The sequence below is a fragment of the Herpailurus yagouaroundi genome, unplaced genomic scaffold (genome assembly GCF_014898765.1).
Source record: "Herpailurus yagouaroundi ecotype Mexico unplaced genomic scaffold, PumYag 163, whole genome shotgun sequence".
Taxonomy (NCBI): Eukaryota; Metazoa; Chordata; class Mammalia; order Carnivora; family Felidae; genus Herpailurus; species Herpailurus yagouaroundi.
The window spans coordinates 21,580,335-21,607,997 of record NW_024412404.1 but is presented as its reverse complement, the minus strand read 5'-3'; the positions used below and the strand labels follow the sequence as shown (position 1 = coordinate 21,607,997).

The window sequence follows — 27,663 nt, the reverse complement described above, 5'->3', positions numbered from 1 at the left end:
ATAGTAGCAGCAAAAGATAGTTAAAAATTTAAATTTTGGGGCTCCTGGGTGGCTCAGTTAAGCATCCGACTTCGGCTCAGGTCATGATCTCACGGTCTGTGAGTTCGAGCCCCGCATCAGGCTCTGTGCTGACAGCTCAGAGCCTGGAGCCTGCTTTAGATTCTGTGTCCCTTTCTTGCTCTGCTCCTCCCCGGCTCATGCTGTCTGTCTCTCTCTCAAGAATAAATAAAACTTTAAAAAAAATTTTAAATTTATTTTCTTGAGTGGTAATGTATATGACAACATTCTCCACATTTAATTCACTACCTGAGGCTTCACTACCTTAATTATGTAAGTCTACCTCTTCATTAGTGGCATAAATGTTCTTTATAGTGAAAAAATAATATGATTGATGAGTATCACCCAGTTTGCCCGGGACCAACCTGTTTTATGGCTATAGTCTTGGAACAATTATTAATAGCACCCCCTTCTATTCAGGTGTCCTTGTTAAGAAAATAAATTTTATGGTGACCATAATTAAGATCTTTCAGATCGTCTATCTCCCTACAGTCCTTTTGACAAAAGCAATATTGTGATCCTAAGTCATTTCTAAACAACGAGAACACTTTTTTTCTTCCACAGGGGATACAAAGCCCGCTTGAAGTCCAGGGAAACCTGGCGATGATTTGACCTAAATTAGTTGCAATGAAGACAAAGAAAGGTGCATGTCTTCACAATATTCAGAATGTATAAATATGTATATGTTATTTTGCCAAGGGAGAAGAATGAGCACCATGTTTCCATGAGTAAGTGTTTACGGGGCAATGGAACAGGAATAATTAGGGAAGGAATAGAACAAGTCCGATTCCAGACATACCTAGATGAGTTCAATAATATGAATAACAGGGATGGATATATGGATCTGGAGCTTATAAAAGAAGTCTAGACCAAATTATGCATCTGGAGTTATGGACGTATCAGTGGTACCTGAAGCCATGTAACTAACTAAATGGGTGATGGGAATGAACAACACGAAGAGAAGAGGAACCAGGACCAAGCTTTAAACAATCTCAATCTTTAAATACTAGAGGAGAAACCAGCACAGGAAATTAGCAAGAAACTGCCAGAGATAGGAGGAAAACCAGGAAAGTGTCATCAAAGGAAGAAACTGTTTCAAGAAGGAAGAGTGATCTTTTGGTTAAGATGTGATGTGACATCAAATAAAATGAGGATTAAAAAGTCTACAAAGTGCAATATAGCAATCTAGATTAGATTCTGAAACAGAATGAGCACATTGGTAGAAAAACTGGTGAAATCCAAATAAAGTCCATAATTTAGCAATACCACAACAACGTGAGAAGCAGATCGGTGATAAGTGGACCAAGGTTATGTATGATGGGAACATTAAGGGAAACATGGTGAGGGGAATCCAAGACATCTTTGTATTATGTTTGCAAATCTTCTGCCAACTTAAAATTATTTGAAATAAAAAGTTTAAAGTGTTAAATGATGGAAGGATAGGGATGAATGCCATCAACACATTTTAATGATCACTTATGTGGAAGACTTTCACTCAAAACGTACAAAATTTTTTTTACTCCAGAAATTCAGGGAAAAGGCTAGGCAACTAGAGAAGAATATGGGGTCTATGATGGGTTTTACTCATTTGTTTGTTTTAACTGGTTAGACCGAGAAAGAAGAGAGGGAGAGTTCAAAGATCCAGCTGACACATCTTCTTTATCCATTCATCAGTTGATGGACATTTAGGCTCTTTCCATAATTTGGCTATTGTTGAAAGTGCTGCTATAAACATTGGGGTATATGTGCCCCTGTGAATCAGCACTCCTGTATCCCTTGGATAAATTCCTAGTAGTGCTATTGCTGGGTCGTAGGGTAGTTCTAATTTTTTGGATAAAGATGTGGTTTATATATACAATGGAATACTACTTGGCAATGAGAAGGAATGAAATCCTGCCATTTGCAACAATGTGTATGGAACTGGAGGGTATTATGCTAAGTGAAATAAGTCAGTCAGAGAAAGATATGTTTCCACTCATATATAGAACTTGAGGAACTTAACAGAAGACCATGGGGGAAGGGAAGGGAAAAAATAGTTTCAAACAGAGAGGAAAGCAAACCATGAGACTCTTAAATACAGAGAACAAACTGAGGGTTGATGGGGGGAGTAGGGGGGGAGGGGGAAATGGGTGAAGGGCATTGAGGAGGGCACTTGTTGGGATGAACACTGGGTGTTGTATGGAAGCAATGAACTACCACAGGAATCCACCCCCCAAACCAAGGGCACACTGTATATAGTGTATGTTAGCTAACTTGACAATAAATTATATTAAAAAATAAAAATAATAAATGATTAAAAACATAACGAAACAAAGATCCAGGTGCCAGTGGCAGTGATATTTCTGGGAAGGTAAGGGGGAAAAAAAGGATCTAGAATTTGTTGGGATACAAAGAAGAAAAAAGAAAGAATCTAAATATGGGAAAAGCACTCTTCCTTTATTATAAAAAAGGGTTGAGAAAAACACAGGGGCAGGGATAGGTGCAGTGGAGGTAATTTTTACAGGCTAGATATCTAGATGCACCGGGTTGCTAAGGGAGCACATGCCCGACAGCATCTTCAAAACACATCCTGACAGACAAGAAAGATTATAGTTACTTATCATTTTTTGAAAGAACTTTAGCAGCATATAAGTAATGTTAAATGTAAAGCTATGATTTGTGTTAGTTAAATTAGGTCTACTTAAAATTAGAGTGGATGTTATTTCAGGTTTGCAGATTGTTGACTTAAAATAATGTTGCTGGAATATAATCAACAGCAGTTTGGTGAACATCACTTAATCTCAGAGCTGTATATAAAGTCTACCTGAGAAAACTAATTTTGAAGGGCAGTGTGCATGTTCACACATGCACGCGCACACACGGGCACAACCAAACATGCAGATGTTGCTTAACTAGACGGCAAGGGAGAACCACTGTCATCCAAATGAAAATGATGGCAGTAAAGGGCATTTCAATTGTCTCATAAGCCCATGGTAATATTTCTTTCATCTTTGTCAGATTATTAAATAAATAAAGTAAGGTGGTTTGACAGCAAAAGGGTAAGATCAAGTGAAAGGGTAATGAATACTGAGAATATGAGGGAGTCAGTAAGCATGGCATAGTACAGCATGACAAGAAAAATATTGCATTTTGATGTCATTTCGGAGTAAAATGTATTTGTCAAATGGGGAAGATGATTGGTCTACTGAGAAGCTGAAAATCGGACCATTATTGGATGATACGATGTTTTGCTGTGTCAAGTAAATGGTCTGTGATGAGTGGCACAAGACTGAAAAGAAGCAATAGATTATAGCACATCTTTTTTTGCCCTAGAAAACATTTCTTTGACATCCAAAATGGTTAAACATTTCTATCCATACGAATTAGGACTGGAACCATACATCGTGTGTGCCAGGCAAAGATTACACGTGGATTTCCACATGTTCTATCTCATCTAATTTAAGTTAATCATCATATCATGATTATTATTCCCAATTTGCAGATGTGGATGCAGAAGCCCAAAGAGGTTGAAGTCTCTTGACCAAGACAGTAGATTCCAGACCTAGGTAGCACTCCTCAATTCAAAGCCCAACTAACTCTCTACAATCCTGTCTTGTCCAGACTACTTTCTAAAACAGGTCCCTGGGATGAACGAAGGAATGGATGGGTGGATAGTGAACAGTATCTAAACTGTCCTACTGTCAGGGCGCCTGGGTGGCGCAGTCGGTTAAGCGTCCGACTTCAGCCAGGTCACGATCTCGCGGTCCGTGAGTTCGAGCCCCGGGTCGGGCTCTGGGCTGATGGCTCAGAGCCTGGAGCCTGTTTCCGGTTCTGTGTCTCTCTCTCTCTCTGCCCCTCCCCCGTTCATGCTCTGTCTCTCTCTGTCCCAAAAATAAATAAACGTTGAAAAAAAAATTTTTTTTAAAAATAAACTGTCCTACTGAGGGCCTTGGGAAAGTCTTTCCTTGATACCTAATTCATATGTAAAACCAAAGTGCTGGGATAGGTGGATGGTTCTGAATACCAGATGTCAAAATCGGTTTACCCAGTGAATGCATGTAGTTCTGGAGATCAAAATGACAAAAAAACATAATACTGACTGCTGCTTTCTGGCCTATAAAACCAAATGTTCTGGCCATATGTGAGACCATTTAAATCAGGAGCTCTGGACGTAGGACCCAGGCACCTCTACTTTCTAAGTCTCCCAGGTGATTTCAGTGTGCAGCCAAGGTGAAGAGCTAACTATTTTCAAATCCTAGGGCGTATAAGTGGTAGATTTAGGCTTACCTCGAAAACCAACAGGACTAGCAGATAAAAGAACTTAATGTTGAATAACTGAACTCTTAAATCCTAGTTTCAGGTTCCCCTGCTTTTTCCAGGAAGGTCGTTTGAGGACAAACATAAGGAACACAGAGGTAGTACAGCAGAGGATGCTGGTACCCATTAGTAGCAGGATAACCAGTCTGAAGGGTTAGGTCTGGTTTACTGAACAATAAACAGATGCTCATGTGGAAAGAAAGGTGAGCTGAAGAAGGCAGAAATCCTCAACCTAAATGCAGGAGATTCCAGGGTGGCACCTGCTACCTAGAGCAGGAACAGGGAAGTGATGAAACGAAACTGAGCAGCAGGGGCAAGGCAGACACTTTTGCAGGTGAAATGAGTGTCTCTGGAGTTCGGAGAAGGGAAGCAAAGGTCGATGTTTATACGGTTAGCATGCCAAGTATTATAATTACCTCCAAATACTTCTAATAATGTACCTTTTAATCACTGAGTCATGTATGTGCAAAAGGTACCATGTTAGGTGTTCTGTGTGTGTTGCTTATTCATTCCTCCACAGAGGAGGAGACAGAAGCTCATTAAGACCCAAGGTAAACAACTGGTGCCCAGATTTGAACCTAGTTCCGTATGATCCCCTTTTACCAGTTTTCCACTTTGGGTTCTTGGGTGTTTTTCCACCCTCAAGGTCATCTTTGGCCCAGGACATAATCTATTCTGGAGAAATCTTAGCTGGTAACACAGAGTGGATTTGGGACATAAATTCAAGAGACCGAAAGACAGAGAGAAGTCATACTGGCAGCGGGTACTGCATAGTGGAAAGAAGTTTGTTTTGGGATGCCTGGGTGGCTCAGTCGGTTGGGTGTCCGACTTCAGCTCAGGATACGATCTTGCGGTTCATGAGTTCAAGCCCTGCGTCGGGGTCTGTGCTGACAGCTCGGAGCCTGGAGCCTGCTCCAGATTCTGTGTCTCCCTCTCTCTGCTTTTCTCTCTCTCTCTCTCTCTCAAAAATAAATAAAGCTTAAAAATTTAAAAAAAAAATAGAAGTTTGTTTTGGAATCAGAAATATGCATTTGTATCTCAGGGGCTTGACGAGAGGGTTATAAGAACTCATGGAAGGTGAGGATGAGGACTCCTGGGCTGCATGGCAAGCTGCCTTTCTGTAAAGTAATCCTACGTGCTGCAGATCGCCAGATTTCTTCCTACGTCACCCATGTCAGCATGCCAGGATCCGAAAGGTGACAAGTACTCAGGGAAGACAGTGTCTAGGAATAATAATCATATAATCGGCTAGATAAGCGAGCCATTGGCTGAAGTTGCCCTTGTGCAGTGTCACATGAGAAGCTGAGGTAGGTGAGGAAAAGGTAAGAAACTCAAGCCTCATTACTGAGAGAAAGATAATACAACGGAAACGAAGTGAGCATCAGACTGCACAAAGGCCAACTTTGACCAAGGGTCTGAGAAGGGAAACTAATGAGAAAAAGCACACTAACAAATTGGCCCCTGAGTCGTGCCAACTCACACGTCTCTGCCACAAGCAAAAGCAAGCCAAGCAAATACTATGCTGGAAGCAAACTCCAAATGCCAAAGGGGGAAAAAAACTCCATCTAATTGGTCTAAAAGATGGTCATTTCTGACTGCCATGAAGAAAATCAATGCCTTACCTGTGGGAGAAGCTTGGTGGAATAAACCACAAAGGAACAAGGTTTCTTAAAAATCATCAGTTATAATTAAATGTAACAGTGAGAACAGATCACTCTCCTCATGTCAGGCACCTTTCTACATACGTGTGTTCATTGAATTTTCACGACTGCTCAAGAGGCAATGCTATCAGCTCCATTTTGCAGGTGAGGAAACTGAAGTAAATAATGTACTCGAGGTCATACAGCTGGCAAGAAGTGAGGAATGGAAATCCAGGTGGCTTGTTTCTAGGGTCCAAGACTTCGTCCACCATGTTCTACTGCTTCCATGATCCATTCTATTCAATAGACATTTCTCAGCGTTTATTACACAACGGCCTTGCAGGAGATCCAGAGAAGTGAAACACATATTTCATATTCCTGCCAAGGGAGTTGTTGCAATGGCCAGATAAAATCAGCACAAAGCCCCAAGGGACCATAACCTGTAATATAAAGTCCATATAACACAACAACACAGTTTTATGGTAACACTAGAGGACATATAAATGCAATGAGGAAAGCTGGTGTGTACCAGGAAGCAAATAGGAACTCACACCGGATCCCTGCCGACTCTGCGGAAAGCACTCCACATACAGAGTGTCCCCGAATCTTCTCCCTGAGGGAACTACTTCCCCCAAGTTTAGAACTGAAGAAAGCCACACACTGGGCAGGTCAGCGGTGTATCACCAGGACAGTCGCAGAACCAATATGTGCCCCTCGGTCTAACTGCGAAACCCCACGTCCTTCCTTCTCTCGTGCACCTCCCGTGACAATTTCTGTGAGGTGGTGGAATGTGAGATAGATGTCAGCAGATAATTACGGCTGTCATGGGGAACAACTGAGGGACAAGAAGAGTGTCCTGCAGCCAAACCGAAGCATGGTAGTGGAATCCAGGCTTTATTGGCGGGACAAAGGCCGGATGGGTCACTTTCACTAAAGCATGGGGCAGGGGCAAGTTTAATGGGTGGGATTCCAGAGAAACTGGAATGGTGGAGACAAGGGTTCCTACATGGCAGTGGGGGTGCTGTAGGTGCTTTTGCACAGATTTTGACCCACTCCCCGTCACGGCCAGGTAGGTTAAGCTGGCAGTGCCCATTACTGCAGTGAGAAAGGACAAGGACAAAGAACGAGGCAGAGGGATGAGTTAGGAGGCATGTGTAGGAATATGGGCAGGCAGTACGAGCCTCCCTGTGGGGCGGGAGAAGGGCAGTGGGAAACACGATAGCTCTTGGCAACAGACTCCATGGCACTCAGTATCAGTACACACACACGCCAATCATACCTCCATTCGTCTCTATGAGCAGCTGGACTTCTCGCGCTGCTTCTGTGTAATTTGCTCCCACAAAAGGATTAATTCCATTTGGGCTGCTAACGGTGTTATTTCTAGTTAGTACATCTGAAATACCCCTTAATGTCTTCTTTAAACATAAATGTGTAAAGGCAAATTTAATATCTAACCTGACTTACATAATTCTCTGAGTGAAGAGAAAACAGAACCTGAGAAGGCATCGGGCATTGCAATACCACATACAACTTCAGGGTTCTCTTACGGATCCTGGGTTTTCATGACTCATGTGATATCCCTGAACTTATTTAAAGAAAAGATGCCTTTCCTCTTTAAAAAATGTAGACTAGGGCACCTGGGTGGCTCAGTCGGTTGCGTGTCCGGTTTCGGCTCAGGTCATGATCTAGTGGTTTGTGAGTTCAAGCCCTGTGTCAGGCTCAGAGCCTGGAGCCTGCTTTGGATTCTGTGTGTGTCTCTCTCTATTCCTCTCTCTCTCTCTCTCTCTCAAATATAAATAAACATTAAAAAATTAAAATAAAGTAAAATAAAAAAATGTAGACTAAATATTACTATTCATTTTTTAATGTATTTATTTATTTTGAGAAAGAGAGAGGGAGAGAGCAGGGAAGGTACAGAGAGAGGGAGGGAGGGAGGGAGGAAGGGAGGGAGGGAGGGAGAGAGAAAGAGAGGGAGAGAGAGAGAGAGAGAGAGAGAGAGAGAGAGAGAGAGAGAATCCCAAGCAGGCTCTTCACTGTCAGCCCAGAACCCGATGCAGGGACTCAAACTCATGAATTCACAGGTGCCCCAATATTACTATTGATTTTAAGTAGCCTAAAACTTTTAAAGATATGCAGAAATCTAGAACAAATTCAGAAAAAGCAACCATTTTCATTGGTTTCCCATCGTTATGAAGAGGAGTTGTTCCTTTCCTTCACTGCCTATATGGTTGGAGAGGACCTGAGTGTTATATATAGCATTTTCACTGGGTCACCTACTGGAGAAGAAACAATTCGGACTTTCTATGGAGGAGCTGTTTCACATATATATCTCTGCTACTTGAACAGCTAATTAATTTCAGGCAAAAAGTAATTTTCCTGAATTTTCCAAAAGAACTATCATAATCTTCCTTTAAAATATTATTTCCAGGGGCACCTGGTGGCTCAGTCGGTTGAGCGTCTGACTCCTGATTTCAGTTCAGGTCATGATCTCACAGTTCACGAGATGGAGGCCTGCCTTGGGCTCTGTGCTGACAGGAAGGTGCGGGCTTGGGATTCTCTCTCTCCCTCTGCCCCTCCCCTGCTCACTCGCTCTCTCCCTGTCTCAAAATAAATAAATACTTCCATTTACATTAAAGTTACTTGTTAATTTTAGGAAACAATCATGCCATGTTTCCTTACAATGCAACTTTTGTGATTCAACGTGGGTACAGCAAAGGCAGCATTCTTGACAAATAGCCCAGGATTCCTTCTCCATCCCCCTCAATCTGCAACTGCATCACTTCTATTCAAGGCCCATAAGAAGGAGGAAGGGAGGGGCTCATGTTTTCAAAAATGTCACCTGAAATCTTGGAAATACCCTATTGCAGCATGGTACCACTTGATCAATATGCTAAGAAAGTTGGAGACTTGCAAATAGTTGTTTTTAGGGGCAAACAGGCATCATTTGGCAACAACCTTATACATTTAGGACAAAGTGTATATAGTGGCGTCAGGTAGTAAGTAGTCAAGAAAACTAACTCCCAGGCCAGAAAGGCCCAGCTCCAGGTCCCCACTTCACCACCTTCTGGCTGTGAAACTGGCAAATTATTCATATTTTTTATGCCTCAGTTCCTTTGCCTGTAGCATGAGGATAATGATACCTATCTAACGTTGACTGCTGTGTAGATTAAATGAGCAAGGTAAATAAATGAAGGTAAATGAAAGATAAATGGAACCTTCCATCCTTTTTATAGGCTACATGTAACTGTGTAAGACCCATAAAAAAATGCTGAGTATGTGGATGGCTAGAAAGATGGATGGATGGATGGATGGATGGATGGATGGATGGAAGGAAAGATGGACGGACAGAGAGACAGACAAACAGATGGGGATAAATGTTAAAACACAAACTCACAAGTTGACTTTCAGCAAAAGAACAAATTGAGAACTTTGCCTAATGTCCAAGCTGAGTCTGCAAATGTGGTCTACCAGAGATGGTGGCTTATTTAAGGATGCACCATAGCACAACTATGAGTCCAGACATGATTAGTCTTTGGGATTCCATAACTGGAGAAAAAGCTCATTAAAAGTCACTCATCTGTTTGTATTCTTTAACACATTTTCATAGGCTACGACACCCTGTTTTTTTAACTTTCCATGCCTACTGCAAAGAGAAAAATCTTTTTTTTTTCTATTTTCGGCATTAAAAATACACATAACCCCACCCCCCGCCATCAAAAAGGCAAAAAGGAGAAAGAAAGCAAGAGAGAAAATTCAGAGAAAACAAGGTCATACAGTCTCTCACTTTTCTTTTTTGCATCCTAAAGATAAATGTTCAGGTCTGGGAAGAGGCTGGCTCTCTCCTTTTCTCAACTGGGCTAAAATAAATGTTTAAATAGTTCCACTTCAAACCTGTGGCTGCATTTCTCACAGTATTAAAAAAGAAAAAGATCCACCAGTCATTTTCAGTCCAAACCCCATTCTAAATAAAGCTTTTCATCTTTTCTTGACTCTGATTCCTAATTTAACACGATCTCACCTCTTACTTATCCAAAAATCACTTTTCTGGCAACTTTGACTATTCTTAACAGACGCATGAATCAGAGAAGAAAAAAGAAGTCCCCTGCATGGCTCAGGCGCAGCCTAAAAATATATGTGCACCAAAAAGCTCATATAGGTTTTTTCGTTGTTATTTTTGTTTTTGTTTTTTTTTTTTTTTTAGTTTTTTTTGGAAAAGAAGTCCTTACTAAAAGCCTAATAATTCTGGCCTTATATTTATTACAAACAATTGGGTGATCTGGTTTTACACCTACTGAGAAAGTAGATGGAGCAAATCCCAAAAGAGTGGCAGTGAGTCTGGAAGTGAGGATTAGGAGTTTGACAGTCACCCTATCAATAATAATGGAGAGTGTGCATCAGTCTGTTGACGCTACTGGTTCTCTTCTCTACACTTTATATCCACCAACTCATTTAATCTTTACAACCCCATCTTGACAGTTGAGGCATTAGGGGGGACCTGAAAGACTGAATGATCAAGTAATGGAGCTGAAATATGAACACAGGCAGTGTGGCTTTAGGGTGGCAATGGAAGAATAAAGTAACACACATGCACGGTGCAGACATGCAGATGAAAGAGCTAAAATTCAGTAGCTCAGTGTCATCCAGGAGAGGTGAATATCAGGTAAGACCACAAACCTCCACAAGGTTCAGTGGCCCCTGCAAGCTCTAGGCTCTGATTACAATGCTTCCCCGGAGTTTCTACACCAGCCCCTCTGGACAATGCCACGCATCAGGTCCTGCCACATAAGAAGAGAGGAGCCTCCCGTGGACAGCTCTTCCTTAGTTGGCAGAAAAAGATCATGTCTTGGGGGTACAAGGTGTGGCTTGTCTCTGCCACACACACACGTAACTGACTTCCCAGGCTTCATCTCATCATCCAGGAAATAAATGACTTGGCAAAAATTAAACACATAAAATGAATTCGATAAGAATCAAATAAGAAGACAAAAGAAACCCATCGAGAGGGATGGAAAGGGAGGGAGTGGCACAGACAGAGTATGCTCTTTGTCCCTCAATGAACTCATCCTCACAGGGAGCTGCTGGGCAGCACAGCCAGGCCCCCAGGAGAGCAGAGATGAGTGGGCTGCGATCCCTCTGCTGACAGGGACAGTCAGAGCAGACACAGGGACACTCAAATACTAAAGCTCAATTATGAAAGGAAAGAGAGGAGAAAGGGTGGAGAACACTGAAAGTACAACGTAGGAATGATACTTTCTTGGAAGTGAGAGAAGTTTCCAAGAGGAAATCACCTGTAAATGTGAGTTGTGAAAGATAATGCTAGGTGGCCATCCCCCACCCCCAAACTAAAACAGAAGGGAAAGGAATCCGGGAAGGGGGTGGGTGTGTAAGAGCTGGGGGTGTGGAGCCAGGAGGCTGGGATCTGGCTCAGCCAACAACAACTCTCTGAATCTAGGTTCTGGAAAGGGGATGGGGCTGGAGGTTGTGGAGAATGCAGCTGGAATCAAGGGCAGGAGCCGCTCAGGGCGCAAGTAATAAAAGCAAACCTCTAGGCCATGAGGCGTCTGGAAGGGAAGAGTAATCAAAGCTGAGAACAATGGGTTGCGAGTAGCTATGCAATTCATGCAATTCATAGGAACTCCAAAGTCCTCAGCTCTTTCATCTGTGAATTGGGTGGGGAAGGAGGGCGGCCCAGGTGAACTGCACTTTCCCAGACACCAAGATTCCTTTGGGCATCACCCCAGGAGCCATTAAGAATAGAGTTATATGTATATCAAACACTTTTGTTTACAATGGGCAATGATTATATAATTATATTTTTTCAAAGATTCGCCTCAGAAATATCTGAAATAGAAAATATATACTCTTAAATGGGCAAGCTTTGGATACCTGAAAATGTACTTATATGACATCCTCTTTCTCTAATTATGCCCCAAAAAGGTAAATGTCACCGAAACAACCCTCACTCCCAAGTAAAAACATTTAAAATGGCATATCTGAAAGCATTCATATTTTCTAAATTAAATGTTGATACATAGCATTTCCTATTCCTGTAAAGTCTAAAAAAAGATGTTTAAGAGCTAAATAGTGCTTTGTTAGCTACTCAGGAAACCAAAGGGCTGTTTAAGAATTAATATCTCAGTTGCCTTTAATTTTAAACTTGGCTATTAAAGGTGCTCTCTTTCCCTCTGGGGGGGGGTGTTTCTTGTGGTGAACAAATGAAAAGATACTATATATCAAAAAGCATAAGGGACAAAATCACCTCCATCTAACCATTTAGGAAAAGTTTGAGGATGGCAGTGTCATTTTTGTTTCATTTATAAATGTCCAGAATCCAAATTGTTGAGGTTAAACAGTGATGCATTATAAACATATCTGCGTGTATCAAATTTGATTTACAAGAGGTCATAATCGTAGCCTGGTAAAGGTGCCAGGTGGGAAACCGTCCTATTGAGTTCGTTCAAAAATCAGAGTTTCCCTGGAGCTGGAGTTGTGGAAACTCACAGACTTTCTCTGCAAGGTAGCAGGATAATGAGAATTCCTGTCCTTCTCAGAGTCAGCATGCACTTGTTTGAGGCAGAGCATCTCCTAAGCGTGTCTGTGCATCTGCCCATCGAAGCATTTACTGAGCATTCATCCAATTCCTGAGATCACCAGGCTAGAGAGGGCACCAGGAAATGGCAGAAAAACATTTCGTGTATAATGAGAGCAAACACCTGGTAGCCACTCTTGAATCTAGCATAAACCTAGTAGACATGTTCGCATTCCCTTTCAGGGCCTTAACTCCCCTCTGGGCTCCAGTGTCTTTTGTGATCCTCTTGGCGCTGTGCTTCTCTGAGCCCATCCTCTTCCACCAAATGCACAACCAAGCCCCCTGAGGAAATCAAAGGCCTCAGTTCCAAGGGAACTGGAATGACCAGTTCAGGTCAACCTGGAGGGAGAGGATATTTTCCCCTCAAACAGGATCCAGAAAACAGGCTGCTGCAAGGCTCGGACATCTCTTGGAGCGCCTTTCAAATTGGTCGCATTAAAAATAGCAGAAAGGTCAAACTCAAAATTATTGGATTTCTTGGGCACTTTGATTTGGGTCTCAATCAGGCTTGGTGTCCTTATTTGATTACATAATTTGATTCTGCTCCACAATCAAAATGTCACACTACTGAGAATTTGTGGTTATATCTGGAGGGGCCTCAAAGACTCCTTGCATTTACACAGCATCCATGAAGGGATGTGGGAGCTCTGGTAAAATGGGGAAAAAGCATGCTTGGATATAAAGGATAAGCCCATCTTGCCAACTGAGTGGGTGGACCTCACCAGGGGTCAGCAAAAGCAGGAGATGCAAAAGAACAAGTCACAGGACCACCCACAGTCTCAGGTCCTCACATGGGTGGCAAACGATGTGTTAAAATGATTGGGCCTTGACGTACCTTTGCTATTATTATTTTTTAATGTTTATTCGTTTTTTTGTACTTTTTTCATAATTGTTTATTTTATTTTTGAGAGACAGAGACAGAGCACAAGTGGGGAAGGGGCAGAGAGAGAGAGGGAGACACAGAATCTGATGCAGGCTCCAGGCTCTGAGCTGTCAGCACAGAGCCCGACGTGGGGCTCAAACTCACAAACCACGAGATCATGACCTGAGCTGAAGTCGGACGCTTAACCAACTGAGCCATCCAGGCGCCCCTTACCTTTGCTATTAAAAGCAAGAGCATTGGAAAGGTATATGATGAATGAATTGTTCTATAGTCTATCTTTTTCCAAAAGAAATCGAGCAATTGGGAAGATAATACATGTCCTCTGAAAAAGTGTTATTTTCAACTCCATCAAGTCATGTCAGTTTAGCAAATACATTCACACATTGTGCAAAGGTGCTCTGCTAGAGCAGGGGAGGCCTATGCTTGGCCCTTTAGGAGCCTACCCTCCTAGTCACAGCCAATATTCTGATGACTCACTGTGGAAGAAAAGTTTCCAGGGAAAATCTGAATTTTAGGAACAGCTACGAAGGAAGGACAAATAAAGCTATAAATAGTTGATATTTCTAGGATAGCTCATACCCCTCAATCAGATTTCTAAAGAGGAGTTACCCCAATACCCTGGGCAGTTTCAATATCATGAGAAGGTTTGTACTTCCTTCTCCAGAAACCTTCTTGGAAGGAGCCACTTTGGGCAGTATGCTTAGGCAAGTATGTATGTATATGGGTATGGGTTTAAAAACTTCTCTTTTTTTGTATGTAGGCACAGCTTCTCTATGAAAGACACCCATAAACTGAGGCTCACAGAGGCAGTAAGCACTAAAAATTATCTGACACACTTAGCATGCTTAAGACTTTCAACTACTTTACTTCTTGAGCAAGTAAGAAATCACTGAGCTAAGGTCAAGTATACATCTAAGAGAAAGGAAAACATTCATCCACACAGAAACGTGTACACTAATGTTTATAGCTGCATTATCTACATAAACCAAAAAGTGGGGGGGAAACTGAAATGTCCATTAACTGATGAATGGATAAATATAATAGGGCATATTCCTACAATGGAATATTATTCAGCCATAAAAAAGAATAAAGAACTGATATCTACAGCATGGATGAAGCTTAAAAAATTATGCTAAGTGAAAGAAGTCAGCCACAAAAAAACTACATAGTATGTGATCCCATTATATTAAACGTCCAGAACAGGGAAGTCTATAGAGACAGAAAATAGATCGGTGGTTGGTTGCCCAGAACTGGGGAACAAGGACAAGGCTGGGGGAGGGGATTGTAGTAGCCAACGCATACAGGGTTTCTGTGTGGGTGATGAAAATGTTCTAAAGTTACTGTGGAAATGATAGCATATACCTGTAAATACACTAAAATCCACTGAACTGTACAGCTTAAATGGGTGAATTACACCATATATCTAAATCTCAATGACAATATTAAATTAAAAAAAAACAAACAAACATGAAACCAGCATGAAACCAACATGGCAGTGGCCCTCTTTGCACTTTGACAATATGTCCATGTCCCATCCCACCTTAACACTACCCTTGACCTCAGCCATATGGAAAGGAAAACTCTAGTAGCATGCCCCCTGGTCTCATCCTTCCTCTCGAGGGTTTCTCTTCCTGTGATAGCAGCTGGTGAAGGCAGGGCCCTACGGCCAAGGTATCAGTCAGTTCCATGAGCACACTTGGACCTGCTCAGCTCTCCCCAGAGTCCTCATGCCGACCTCAAGGAGAACCAAGCAATTCAGTATCAGTGAAGTGGTGCTGAACTTCTTCATTTCCTAACTACGGATAAAACATCTCGTCACTACTGCCAGCTTCATTTACAGAAGTCGGGATCTTCTTCCACATGTTGTAGCTCTAACTACAATGCTTTTAAGATGTCTATATTCTCTCTTTTATTGGGGAGACAACCTAGCAAGGGGAGATCTGGATGGACTACATGGAATACATCTTAAAATTAGTATCACTTTTTACCGATATTAGTCATAGCAACTAACGAGTGCATTCATTTATTTTAAATAATCATCCATCGCCTCTGTGTCTGACGGTGCCAGTAGTACAAGAAAGTACTGGACACAGCCTCTGCCTTGAAAAGATCACAATATTGTTAGGGAGACTGAACTATAAACAACTAAATATGTCCAGTAAGACAGGTGCTAGAGCAGAGGTAAATGCGAAGAACTTCTGGAGGACAGAGAAGAAAAAAAGTAATGTTTCTAGATTCATTTTAAGAAGGAGTTGTGTATTTTTTCATTTGCTTCCATTTTTTTCTTTATTCTTTAATTTCCTGGTTAACCCATTCATTCTTTAGTAGGATGTTCTTTAACCTCCATGTATTTGAGAGCTTTCCAATTGTTTTCTTGTGGTTGATCTCAAGTTTATAGTGTTGTGATCTGAAAATATGCAAGGAATGGCCTTGATCTTTTTGTACCTGTTGAGGGCTGATTTGTGACCCAGTATGTGATCTATTCTGGAGAATGCTCCATGTGCACTCAAGAAGAATGTGTATTTTGCTGCTTTAGGATAAAATGTTCTAAGTATACCTGTTAAGTCCATCTGGTCCAGTATGTCATTCAAAGCCATTGTTTCCATGATGATTTTCTGCTTAGGTGATCTGTCCATTGTTGTAAGTGGGGTATTATATTAAAGTCCCCTTCTATAACATATTATTATCAATGAGTTTATGTTTGTTATTAATTGATTTATGTATTTCATTTATCCCAAGTACTTTGATTTGGCCACAACAACATCTTATTAGATATGTCTCCAGAGGCAAGGAAAATAAAAGCAAAAATGAACTACTAGGACCTCATCAAGATAAAATGCTTCTGCACAGTGAAGGAAACAATCAACAAAACCAAAAGGAAACCAACAGAATAGGAAAAGATATTTGCAAATGACATACTGGATAAAGGGTTAGTATGCAAAATCTATAAAGAACTTATCAAACTCGACACCCAAAAAACAAATAATCCAGTGAAGCATGGGCAGAAGACATGAATAGACACTTCCAAAGAAGACATCCAGATGGTTAACAGACACATGAAAAGATGCTCAACATCACTCATCATTGGATAAATACAAATCAAAACCACAATGAGATACCATCTCACACCTGTCAGAATGGCTAAAATTAACAACTCAGGAAACAACAAATGTTGGCGAGGATGCATAAAAAGGAAACCTTTTGCACTGATGGTAGGTGTGCAAACTGGTGGCACAATATGGAGGTTTCTCAAAAAATTAAAAATAGAACTACCCTATGATCCAGCAATTGCACTACTAGGTATTTATCTAAAGGATATCAAAATGCTGACCTGAAAGGGCACTTGTACCCCAATGTTTTACAGCAGTGCTATCAACAATAGCTAAAGTATGGAAAGAGCTCAAATGTCCACTGACTGATGACGGTATAAAGAAGATACGGTATGTATATGTGTGTATATATGTATGTATGTGTGTGTGTGCTTGTGTGTGTGTGTGTGTGTGTGTGTGTGTGTATAATGGAAATAATGGAATATTAGTGACTAAAAAGAATGAAATCTTGCATTTACAACAACATGGACAGAACCAGAGTGTCTCATGCTAAGCAAAATGAATCAGTCAGAGAAAAACAAATATTACATGATTTCACTTATATGCGTAATTTAAGAAACAAAACAGATGAACATAGGGGAAGGGAAGGAAAAATAAGATAACAACAGAAAGGGAGGCAAACCATAAGAGACTCTTAAATACAGACAACAAACCAAGTGAGGGTTGCTGGAGGGGAGATTGGTGGGGGGATGGGCTAAATGGGTGTTGGGCATTAAAGAGGGCACTTGTTGGGATGAATCACTGGGTTCTACTCCTGAAACCAATACTACACTGTATGTTACCTAACTTGGATTTAAATAAATAAATTTTTTAAAAAGAAGGAATTTTTAAATATTAAAGATCTGTATGAATACATTAGGTTTGAACGAGATAAAACCATTTTTAATTTTAAAATTTTTAATTAAAAAAATTCTTTAGGGGTGCCTGAGTGGTTCAGTTGGTTAAGCATGTGACTTCAGCTCAGGTCATGATCTCCCAGTTCGTGAGTTCAAGCCCCACACGGGGCTCTGTGCTGACAGCTCAGAGCCTGGATCCCACTTCAAATTCTGGGTCTCCCTCTCTCTGTTCCTCCCCTGCTCGCACTCTGTCTCGCTGTCTCTCTCTCAAAAATAAAGGAAAAATAAATTGAAGTCTTTATTAAATTCCACTTTATGATAATTCCAGATTTGCAGAAAAGTTGCAAATATAATACACAGAATGCTTACATACTCTTCACCCTGCTTCCCCTAAAGTTAACATCTTCCATGGTACAATTATCAAACCCAGACAACTTACACTGGTGCAATACTGGTCACTAAACTACAGATCTTATTCAGGTGTCGCTAGTACTTTCACTACATCCTTTTTTTTCTGTTCCAGAATTCAAGATAGCACACTGCACGTACTCAGCATGTCTCCTTGGGCTCCGCCAGTGTTTGTCTGTTTTTCCTAACCAAAATCACCATTTCTTTTGATGTAAAAATAGTCAGATATTACCAATGTCACACAGCTCAACCGAATGGTATTAACGTTGCTGAAAGTCCCAACAGTTTGTTTGCCATCTCTGTGACTGTGCGGTCATGTTCAGCATGACATCCATCAGCAAGCAGCAGGAGAGCACAGTGCCTGTGGTCAGGGGCACACACGCCAGACTCATCACTAAACAGTTCCGTGACTTTGGACAATTTCATTAACATCTCTTTCCTTAGTGTTTCATCTGTAATGCAGCCCTCCCCATCCACTGGATTGTTGTGAGGACCTAATGAGATAATATCTGGAAAGCATTTAGCACACTGCCTGGCACATAAAAGTACCTGCTGTTGCAACTTGTCTTCGCGGATGCCTTACGTTCTCTATACTACTGTTTTACCAAGTCCCTCTGAAATTCATTCACTGCATGAAAATCTTGGTAAATATCAGCAAATCAAGTAGTGATTTGTGTTTCAAAAAGAACATACTGGAGGTAACATGCAGGAGGAACAGGAACAGCCTCAGGTGAGAAAAAGGAGTCAGGCATATCATTTCATCAACCTTCACACAGGCATCACAGAATACGACTATGCAGAACAGTCGTTAAAACTTGTTCAAGCAATGTCCCTTCCATAACGAGGCTGTGCTATCAATGGAATATGCATCCATGGCAAACAGAACACTGCTCATGGCCCAGCAAATTTCAGATTACCATAGTTACAGCTGGTGACACTGTGGTGCTACTTCAGCATGATCACTTGAGATTTTCCACCATTGGGTGACCTTCAGAAGTTACCTAAATGTGTATGCTCCATAAATAATAGATGTGTCATAATTCATTAGCAGTTCGTAGCAGGCTTTAGTCCTCATTAATGAAGAAGCACAATTTAACAAAGAAATGTGCAAATTATCAACTATTTAAGAAAATACTTGATAAACATCTTCACCAAATTACATTTAATTTTGCTATTTAAACTGCCTCCTGTGGAGTTTAACTACACCATCAAAAACAGCTATGCCTATAAAATCTGAAACAAAGGCAGTAACATTTCTGCCTGATTCTTATGGTGCCTATATCCTCAATTTCCTTGAAAAGAAATGGCCCCACAGTTTACACATTTCTAGAGGCTTTTTCTCTGTTTGGTCGACAAACTCTCTTCTCATAAAAAATAATAATAAATGAAAAAAGAGAGGGTAGGCTAGACATTCTTACATTTGCATAATTTTGATGAATAACCTTATACTACTTGGATCTGTACAAAAGGATTGTTAAAAAGATGATTTGTGATAACATAATCACAAAACGTATTGATCACTAGGAACCAGCCTAAGTTCATTACCAGTTAGTCTGTACTGGTAGATTGAGGAATGTTACAGCCAGATATTGTATTGATTTCATCAAGGAATTTAATAGAGACTCTCATTATATATTCAGTAATAAAAAGGAATAAATGTGGGCCATGGGATGGTCTGCTAGGTAAATTCACAGCTGGATGAAAGCGAAGAGAGTTCATAGATGGTTATTTATCAACCAAAAGGACAGACCTAGATGAGGACCCACGATTCCTGTGGACCTTGTCATGATCCAGACGACAGAGTTTCAGGGAGCCTCAGAGGAAGGCACAGGGGGCCCTTCTAATGCAATTCATTGATGAACTGCCACTCGAAGGCAGACAAACAGCTCTGGTTCATATTTGTATCCAAGCCAAATGAGAATATTTATTAGGGATAATATATAATCTAGCTTTGGAATTGTCACAATGTAAACCAAGTTTTCAAAGATACAATAAGAAAGACCTGGTTGAAGAAGAGATTTTCAGAATAAGCCTTGGGATTCATAAACTTAATATAAGCTACTTAGGTGGAAAAATGTCCAAGAAGGTAAATTCCAGTACAAGCTTTCTGAATAAAGTCTGATATTCAGAACCAGAGAGGTAAAGATCTCATTTCCCTCTTCTGGAGAGATCACATCCCATTCAGAGGAGCGCATCCACATTTGGTGACATGTTTTTAAAACTTCCGATTTTTAGGGGCACCTGGGTGACTCAGTTGGTTAAGTGTCTGACTTTAGCTCAGGTCATGATCTCACGGTTCATGAATTTGAGCCCTGTGTTGGGCTCTGTGCTGACAGGTCAGAGCCTGGAGCCTGTTTCAGATTTTGGGTTTTCCTTTCTCTCTGCCCCACACCAACGTGCTCTCTCTTTCTTTCTCAAAAATAAAATAAACATTAAAAATTTTTAATAGAAAAAAACTTGTGATTTTCAATTAATTTTAGATTCACTGAAAAGTTGCAGGAGCAGAGAATTCTCACAAATCTCTTCACCCAGTTTCCCTCTGTTAACGTCTTACATCACCCCACAAGAATGACCAAAACTAAATATTTAACATTGACACAATTCTATCAACGGAACTAAAGATATTTTTTTTCAACGTTTATTTTATTTTGGGGGGCACAGAGAGAGACCAAGCATGAACGGGGGAGGGGCAGAGAGAGAGGGAGACACAGAATCGGAAACAGGCTCCAGGCTCCGAGCCATCAGCCCAGAGCCCGACGCGGGGCTCGAACTCCCAGACCGCGAGGTCGTGACCTGGCTGAAGTCGGATGCTTAACCGACTGCGCCACCCAGGTGCCCCTAAAGATATTTTTTTAAAAAGATTTTGTTGGTTTTCCAAGAATGTCCTTTTGCTTGGGAACAACATCTTAAGATAAATACTAACAAATTGTGACACATTCAGAATATGGCCATCAAGAAGTCAAAGAATCTGGGAACCAGGTAAGTGAGGAATATTGAGAGTAGCACTTTTTCTTCTTTTCTTTATCCAAGCTTATTCCCCTGGTGAGCCTGGTCTAACGGTTTTCAATATCAACTATATTCTGATGACTCCAATGTTTACGTCTCCAGCCCAGAACTCTCCCCTAAATTCCAAAAGCCTATACACAATTACCCTTATGACATCTCCATTGGGACGTCTAATGAATACCTCAGACTGAAGATGTCTGTGGGACAGAAGTCCTCATCTAGTCACAGTGTTGCTCCTGCAGTCTCCCCATCCCTCCAGTTCCTCTTTGACTGCTTTCCCTCTTCCTTACTTCAGATCATATTCACAAGAAAATCTTGCTTGCTTTCCTTTACCTTTAAAATTTTTTGAGGGGCGCCTGGGTGGCGCAGTCGATTAAGCGTCCGACTTCAGCCAGGTCACGATCTCGCGGTCCGGGAGTTCGAGCCCCGCGTCGGGCTCTGGGCTGATGGCTCGGAGCCTGGAGCCTGTTTCCGATTCTGTGTCTCCCTCTCTCTCTGTCCCTCCCCCGTTCATGCTCTGTCTCTCTCTGTCCCAAAAATAAATAAACGTTGAAAAAAAAATTTTTTTTTGTTCATTTATTTTGAGAGAGAAAGAGAAAGAGAGAGAGAGAGAGAACAAGCAGGGAGGGGCAGAAAGAGAAGAAGACACAGAATCTGAAGCAGGCTCCAGGCTCTGAGCTGTCAGCAAAGAGCACGATGTGGGGCTTGAACTCACCCACTGCAAGATCATGACCTGAGCTGAAGTCAGACACTTAACCAACTGAGCCACCCAGGGTCCCCTTTCCTTTATTTTTTTAATTAATTAATTATTGAGAGAGAGCAGGAGAGGGGCAGAGAGAGAGGGAGAGAGAATTTTAAGCAGGCTCCATGCCCAGCACAGAGCCCATTGCAGGGCTCTATCTCACAACTGTGAGATCATGACCTGAGCCAAAATCAAGAGTTGGATGCTTAACCAACAGAGCCAACCAGGCAACCCTGCTTTCCTTTAGAAACATAGACAGATCTGCCCACTTTCCACTTTTCACACATCCACCATTTTGGTCTATCCCTCATCCCTTGGAATAGCTTCCTTTCTGGCCTCTGTGTTTCCATTCTTGCCTCTCCCTGCTCTCCCTGCCTCTCTCAGCATCAACTGTGATCAGGAGATATTTTCTATCTCTCTAATCAAACTCTCAAATGGCTTCTGATCTCACTCTAAGTAAAAGCTAAAATACTTGACTGACTTCAAAGTTCAAACAATTTAGTCTCCTGTTATCTCTCTGACATCATCTGGTATCCTCCCCACGTTCACGTCATCCAACAATGCTATATCTTTGCTATTTCTCATTAGGCTCAATCTTATCTCAAGGACTTTTCATTTGCTTTTCCCTCTGCCTAATATATACTTACCCCAGCTATTCATATCACTGACTCAATCATAACCTTCTCATTTTAGCAAATTGAGGTCAATCCTGGCCTTGGTACTCAACTTACAACCTCTTTTTCACCTCCCCAGCATTTATCTCTGCAGCACTTATGACCATCAAATAGATATACTTGACCTATTTTGTTCATTGTTTTGGAGGCAGAGATTTTGACCACTTTGTTCACTGCTATTTCTCCAGCACCAAGTGTACTCACCAAAGATCAGTTAAATGAATGAATCAAAGAATCACTGTGATTAAGAAGAACACTCATTCTAGAATCAGACTGCAGGATTCAAGTGTCACTGTGACTGCTTACAAGGTCTTGGGACAAATCACTCAGCTTTCCTGTGCCCCAGTTTCTATACTTGATACACGGGCATGGGAGTAATCCCTAACCTGCAGACTAGTTGCAATGTGACAATTAATTGTTGTCAGTTAAATGTAATAATTTGTGGAAGTTATATAATTTTTTATATAACCTTTTGCCTTTCCTGAGGACTTTTCCAATTACCACTCATGTCCTTGTAGCTCAAGCTTGCTTCCTGGAAGGAAAAGCCCTGTGCCTCAAATCTCTACCTAATTCCATGGAAACTTAACTCTCAAAGAACTGATTTCAGAAAAAAAAACTGAACACATTACAAATCTTCCAACATTAGGGACTGATATAAATGATTCATTTATTTCAGAAAGGTTTGTTAGTCCCATCTCCGTGCCAGTTTCTATGGCGTGTGCATGGCATATACTGTGGTAACTAAAACTCATTCCTCACCCATACAGACCTTCCTTTTTAGTGGGGGCAACAATGCAGTATGTTAGCCTTCCCAAGGCTTGTTATTAAATCTATATTGTTAGATGGAATCTATGTTGTTAGTATAGCAGGAACTGACTGGGGACAAATATTTGGATCCGAGGCCACTTTGGGTAACTAGATCTGTATCATACCCATCTGCCTCACACCACTCTTCTGCTTGGCCTCCACTAATCCTGAAGCAACCATACATACCATAAGGAGTATCAGAGTACTTCCCTTCTTCTCAGCAACCAGGCCTAGCTAGACCACTACCATTACTATCACTACTGCTATAATTACTTCTCCTATCACAAATACTATTGTCTTCACTATCTTTCAATTACTTACCTAGCTTTTCCTTTAGGATATTAACATAAATGGCCTCCAACCCCCTTATGTGTGCTAAGTCTGACAACACTGAGCATATTTTCAATAGTTCTATTCAAACTGAGATACAGGAAGGCCAATTTTATTAGCAAATATAGGAAATATTTATATTCAAATTGCCAATAGAGGAAGGTCGATTTATTAGCAATAACATTTATTAGGAAAAAAGTAGATGAAGGCCAGGAGACAGACAGGCAGCCAGACATCCCCGTGACATTTCAATTTATCTCCTCACAGACTTCCAGCACAATGACACTCAGTCAGCACTCACTCATTCAATCTAGGACACTGAGCAATGACGCTATTTACCAATTCTCCTTAAAATCATCCAAAAGAGCAGATACAGGAAAATTGCTGACATATTAGCATGTATCAGTAATATTTTGCCAAACAACCCTGCCTCTGCCCCTGAAATATCTGTGGAATAAGACTGATATTAACATCACAGACTAGTACAAATCATCTACAATAGCCAGATATCTGAGATTATATACTTATTAGTTTGTTGTTCTTTAGTTGGGCAGATAAAATGGCATGGTGCCACATTAAATGGCAAGGCCAAGAAAGACAGATCCAACTTCAGGCAAGAAGCATATGTATAAACACAATCTCTAAAAAGCTAACTGATAAATTAGAGCTCACACATGGTGGGGTCCACTGTGGCAACTGATAAGTTACCCATCACCCCAATTCTTAAGTATTGCTGATATTTACATTTTTGAGCTTTTCTTACTCACCCCTCAATTTGGGAGTTTTCAAAGATTATGGGGAAGATAAATTATGTAACTGTCCACTGACTCTGGTTTTGGTCATATATTATTTTTTCTTTTTGATTCTCTCATTTCCCACATGATTTATTCCACTAATCCACTCAACAAGGGAAAGAAGATGGTAACATAGATGGAGAGAGATTTATTAAACACCCATTAAGTGGCTAACTCTGTGTAAGGACAAGGTGAAGGACACAGTTTAGCCCCTACAATGGTGGAATCTTCTCAAGCTCTGCACCTGCATCTCAGTTCTGGTGAGTAACTGAAGCTACATACTGGCAATGATCATTTCTCTTCTCGGTTTTCCCATCTGTACAAATTTAAAGAATGAATGAGGTAGATAATCTGTGCAGAGCACTTAGAATATATAATACCTGCTTACTCAATGGCATGGGCTATTATGCAAAAGTTTGTTTTTGCAATGTTTCATGGTCCTTATAAAAAACATTTTCATTTTATGGTCTTCCCGAGTAGACGTTAATGGTCTTTTCTTTGGACTCCTTAACATGCTGTCATATTTTCTGTATAGGCTAATATTGCTGTGTATGGCCTCGAGTGTTACACCATGTCTATTTCCTTTCACTGTCCCCTACCATGCCCTGTACATCGCCTACGACACAGGGATTCCTTGAATATATGAGGAAGTGAATTGCCACATCAAGTAGGACTATACTGAATTCTAAATTTGTATTTGTACTTGTATCATTTTGTAGAAAGATTATTTTCCTTTATAGCAGAGTGCATGTTCTCAAAAACATTTTTGTAGGTCCTTGAATGTAAGTATTTACTTGTGAGTTTTCATGATACAGGTCCAGAGTAAAAGAGCTTAAAAAAAACAACCCAACTTTATAGATGAATGTGATCAGGATTCTAACAGGAATCTTGGGCTTGGAAATCTAATTTGTATTTGAGGGTCTACAAATAGCAGAGATGGACTGTGGTCCAGGATGGTGAGCCCTCCTGGGTCTTACATAGAGCATCCATACCCTTGGCTTAGCATTACTGGCCCTACATTCCTGCTTTCACAGCTATTTTTCCATCTTCAGTCCACAAGCTTGAGCCTAACTGCTTCTTAGGCTGGCTCACTTGCTTAATGCTGGGTACTCAGCTCCTGACTGACCTTGATTTCCAAAAGACACCAAAGGCCAGGCCCTCTGTTTAATACTTGGTTGCCTTAGGTAACCTTGATAATTAGGCTGAAGTGTTGCTCTACATGTCAGATTCAGCTGGTTTCAAACTGTCAATGTGAGGCCAGTGGAAATATAATGGACATAGATATGCTTATTAAATCATATGCCCAAATATATGGACCCCAAAAGAACTGACCTTTGTTGGAATGAATATCCCTCAAGTCATAGCTGCCTGGAATCATTCAATTGAAAAGCCATTAAATATGACATTATGCTTTGTGTGCTGGGCACCATGTCTTGGATTTTATTGTGTCAATATGGAGTACTCAAGGGAATTCTGGATATCTCTTCCTTCCTGCATATCAATGTTGTTGATAATGTCTTCCGCATCATTTCAATGGTGTTGTTATTATTTATGTATGTCTACTTCCATGTTGACATATTGATCATGCCTCAAATTGTGTATAAGATGAGGTGGTACAGAGACAGGGAGATAGATCGATCATTAGATAGGTGAGAAACAGACAGATACACGTATGCATTCATTATAGTTGCCTCAAATTTTCTGTAGATGATATAGAGCATAAACAAACAACAAATGTCAAGTATAACACAAAAGAACTTCCTCTACATATTAGCAAAGTATCTACTGTTACACTTGGCTTCAAAAACTTATTCCAGCACACTTACTAATCCAATAAAAACAGGACCAAGAAGAACATCATTTGCTCACGAATGCTCCCTCTGACACTCCACAAACTCATGTTAGGAAGAAACTCACAACATGTGATGTTAATGAAGAAACTTATTCAGTCAATTGAATGTTTACTATATCTAGGCAATCTTCTTGATATACAGATGCAAGCAGGTAATAGGTAATCAGGTAAACTCTGGACAACCTTGGTTGTGCTGAACTATGTTGTGCTTGAACCTACCAGTTCTAAAATGAAAAATGATGAGTTGGTCATAGCCTGTACTACATAATTGTAAAATATCTCCAATATTTTTCTAATAAAAAAATCTATTTCCAATAAATTTATCTTTTACCCACTGAAATATTATCCGTATTCTCATAGAGAATATATGTTTTACATTCTTATATATTTCTGTATTACCTTATAATCTTGTTACTTTTTTACTCATCAGAAACTCTTTATGTTTATAAGTAAATCATAAGATTTCAAAATAAATTGTTCAAGATGTAGGATCACCTATTCACACACAAATACAGAGTTAAATGTCTGATATTAAAATGTTTATTTAATGTCAAAATCAATATAAGTAAATTAAATTAAGCTTAATAAATTCATAACCCTTTATTTTTCATCATTGTTCTTACTGAGCATCAATTCTGACATCTCTACGTGTGTACTGTGTATATATATACATGTATATTTATATACTGTGTATATATATACATGTATATCTAATTGATAGATTTTATACAAATATTATAAAATTATAATCATATAACACATTATCTTTAAAAAGCAATGTCAAGATTTATGTCATTTGTATATTTTGTAGCCATAAAAACATACTTGTTTATTCTATATTTCCTTGTTTACGTATATTTTCAATGCTGCCTACATTTTTTACATGTCATATTTCCATAACATTTCAGACTTTTAATATTATTTCATCTTGTCTAGAGTAGTTTTACTCAAAAAGGATAAGGACACAATTTTCCTGAATTTTTTAAAAATACATTTCAAATGTCCCTCTGATTCCTAAATGATAGCTTGACTAAATATACATTATTTTGTAACCTACTCTTTTCCTCAGAAACATGTAGATGTTTTGTTTTTTTATAAAATATGTTGAAATGGAGATATATGAGGCCAGCTCAATTTTCACTCTAAGTGGCTAGTATTTCATGGCCTCACATCTATAACTTTCTTTAATTTAAGTTTAGTATCCTAACCATGACTCCTGGTGCTGGCCAATATCCTAGGTGCAACTATGCCAAACTCTCTCTCACTGATTACAACTAAAATCTCTGGACTGAAATACAAAAGCAAATTACTTCTGAAATGTAAGCAATGGGAGGCAGATCAGACACAGAAGTCAAAAAATTGCAGAGCAAGCAGTATGGAGGAGAGTTATTTTTCATTTTTCCCCTGCTAACCCTCAGCTTTGACACAGGTCAGGCTGAATTGAAAAACTGTACAGCAGGTATAGACAGCAAAAGAAATCAAACCAAAACCTTCAAAACAAACCAAACAGAAGAACCTCCAATCTAGTGATATTGCTGGGTAAGAGGGCAGCTGTGAACAAGAGAGTATATACAAGAATCCATCCTTCCTTCCTTCCTTCCTTCCTTCCTTCCTTCCTTCCTTCCTTCCTTCCTTCCTT

At 40.3% G+C, this 27,663-nt stretch overlaps 1 protein-coding gene across 1 annotated transcript in view; it reads right to left on the bottom strand.

The window, feature by feature from the left end:
* Window positions 1–27,663, bottom strand: part of NRG3 (neuregulin 3) — a 1,079,756-nt gene that overhangs the window by 809,177 nt on the left and 242,916 nt on the right. The gene's annotated exons all lie outside the window — the stretch shown is intronic.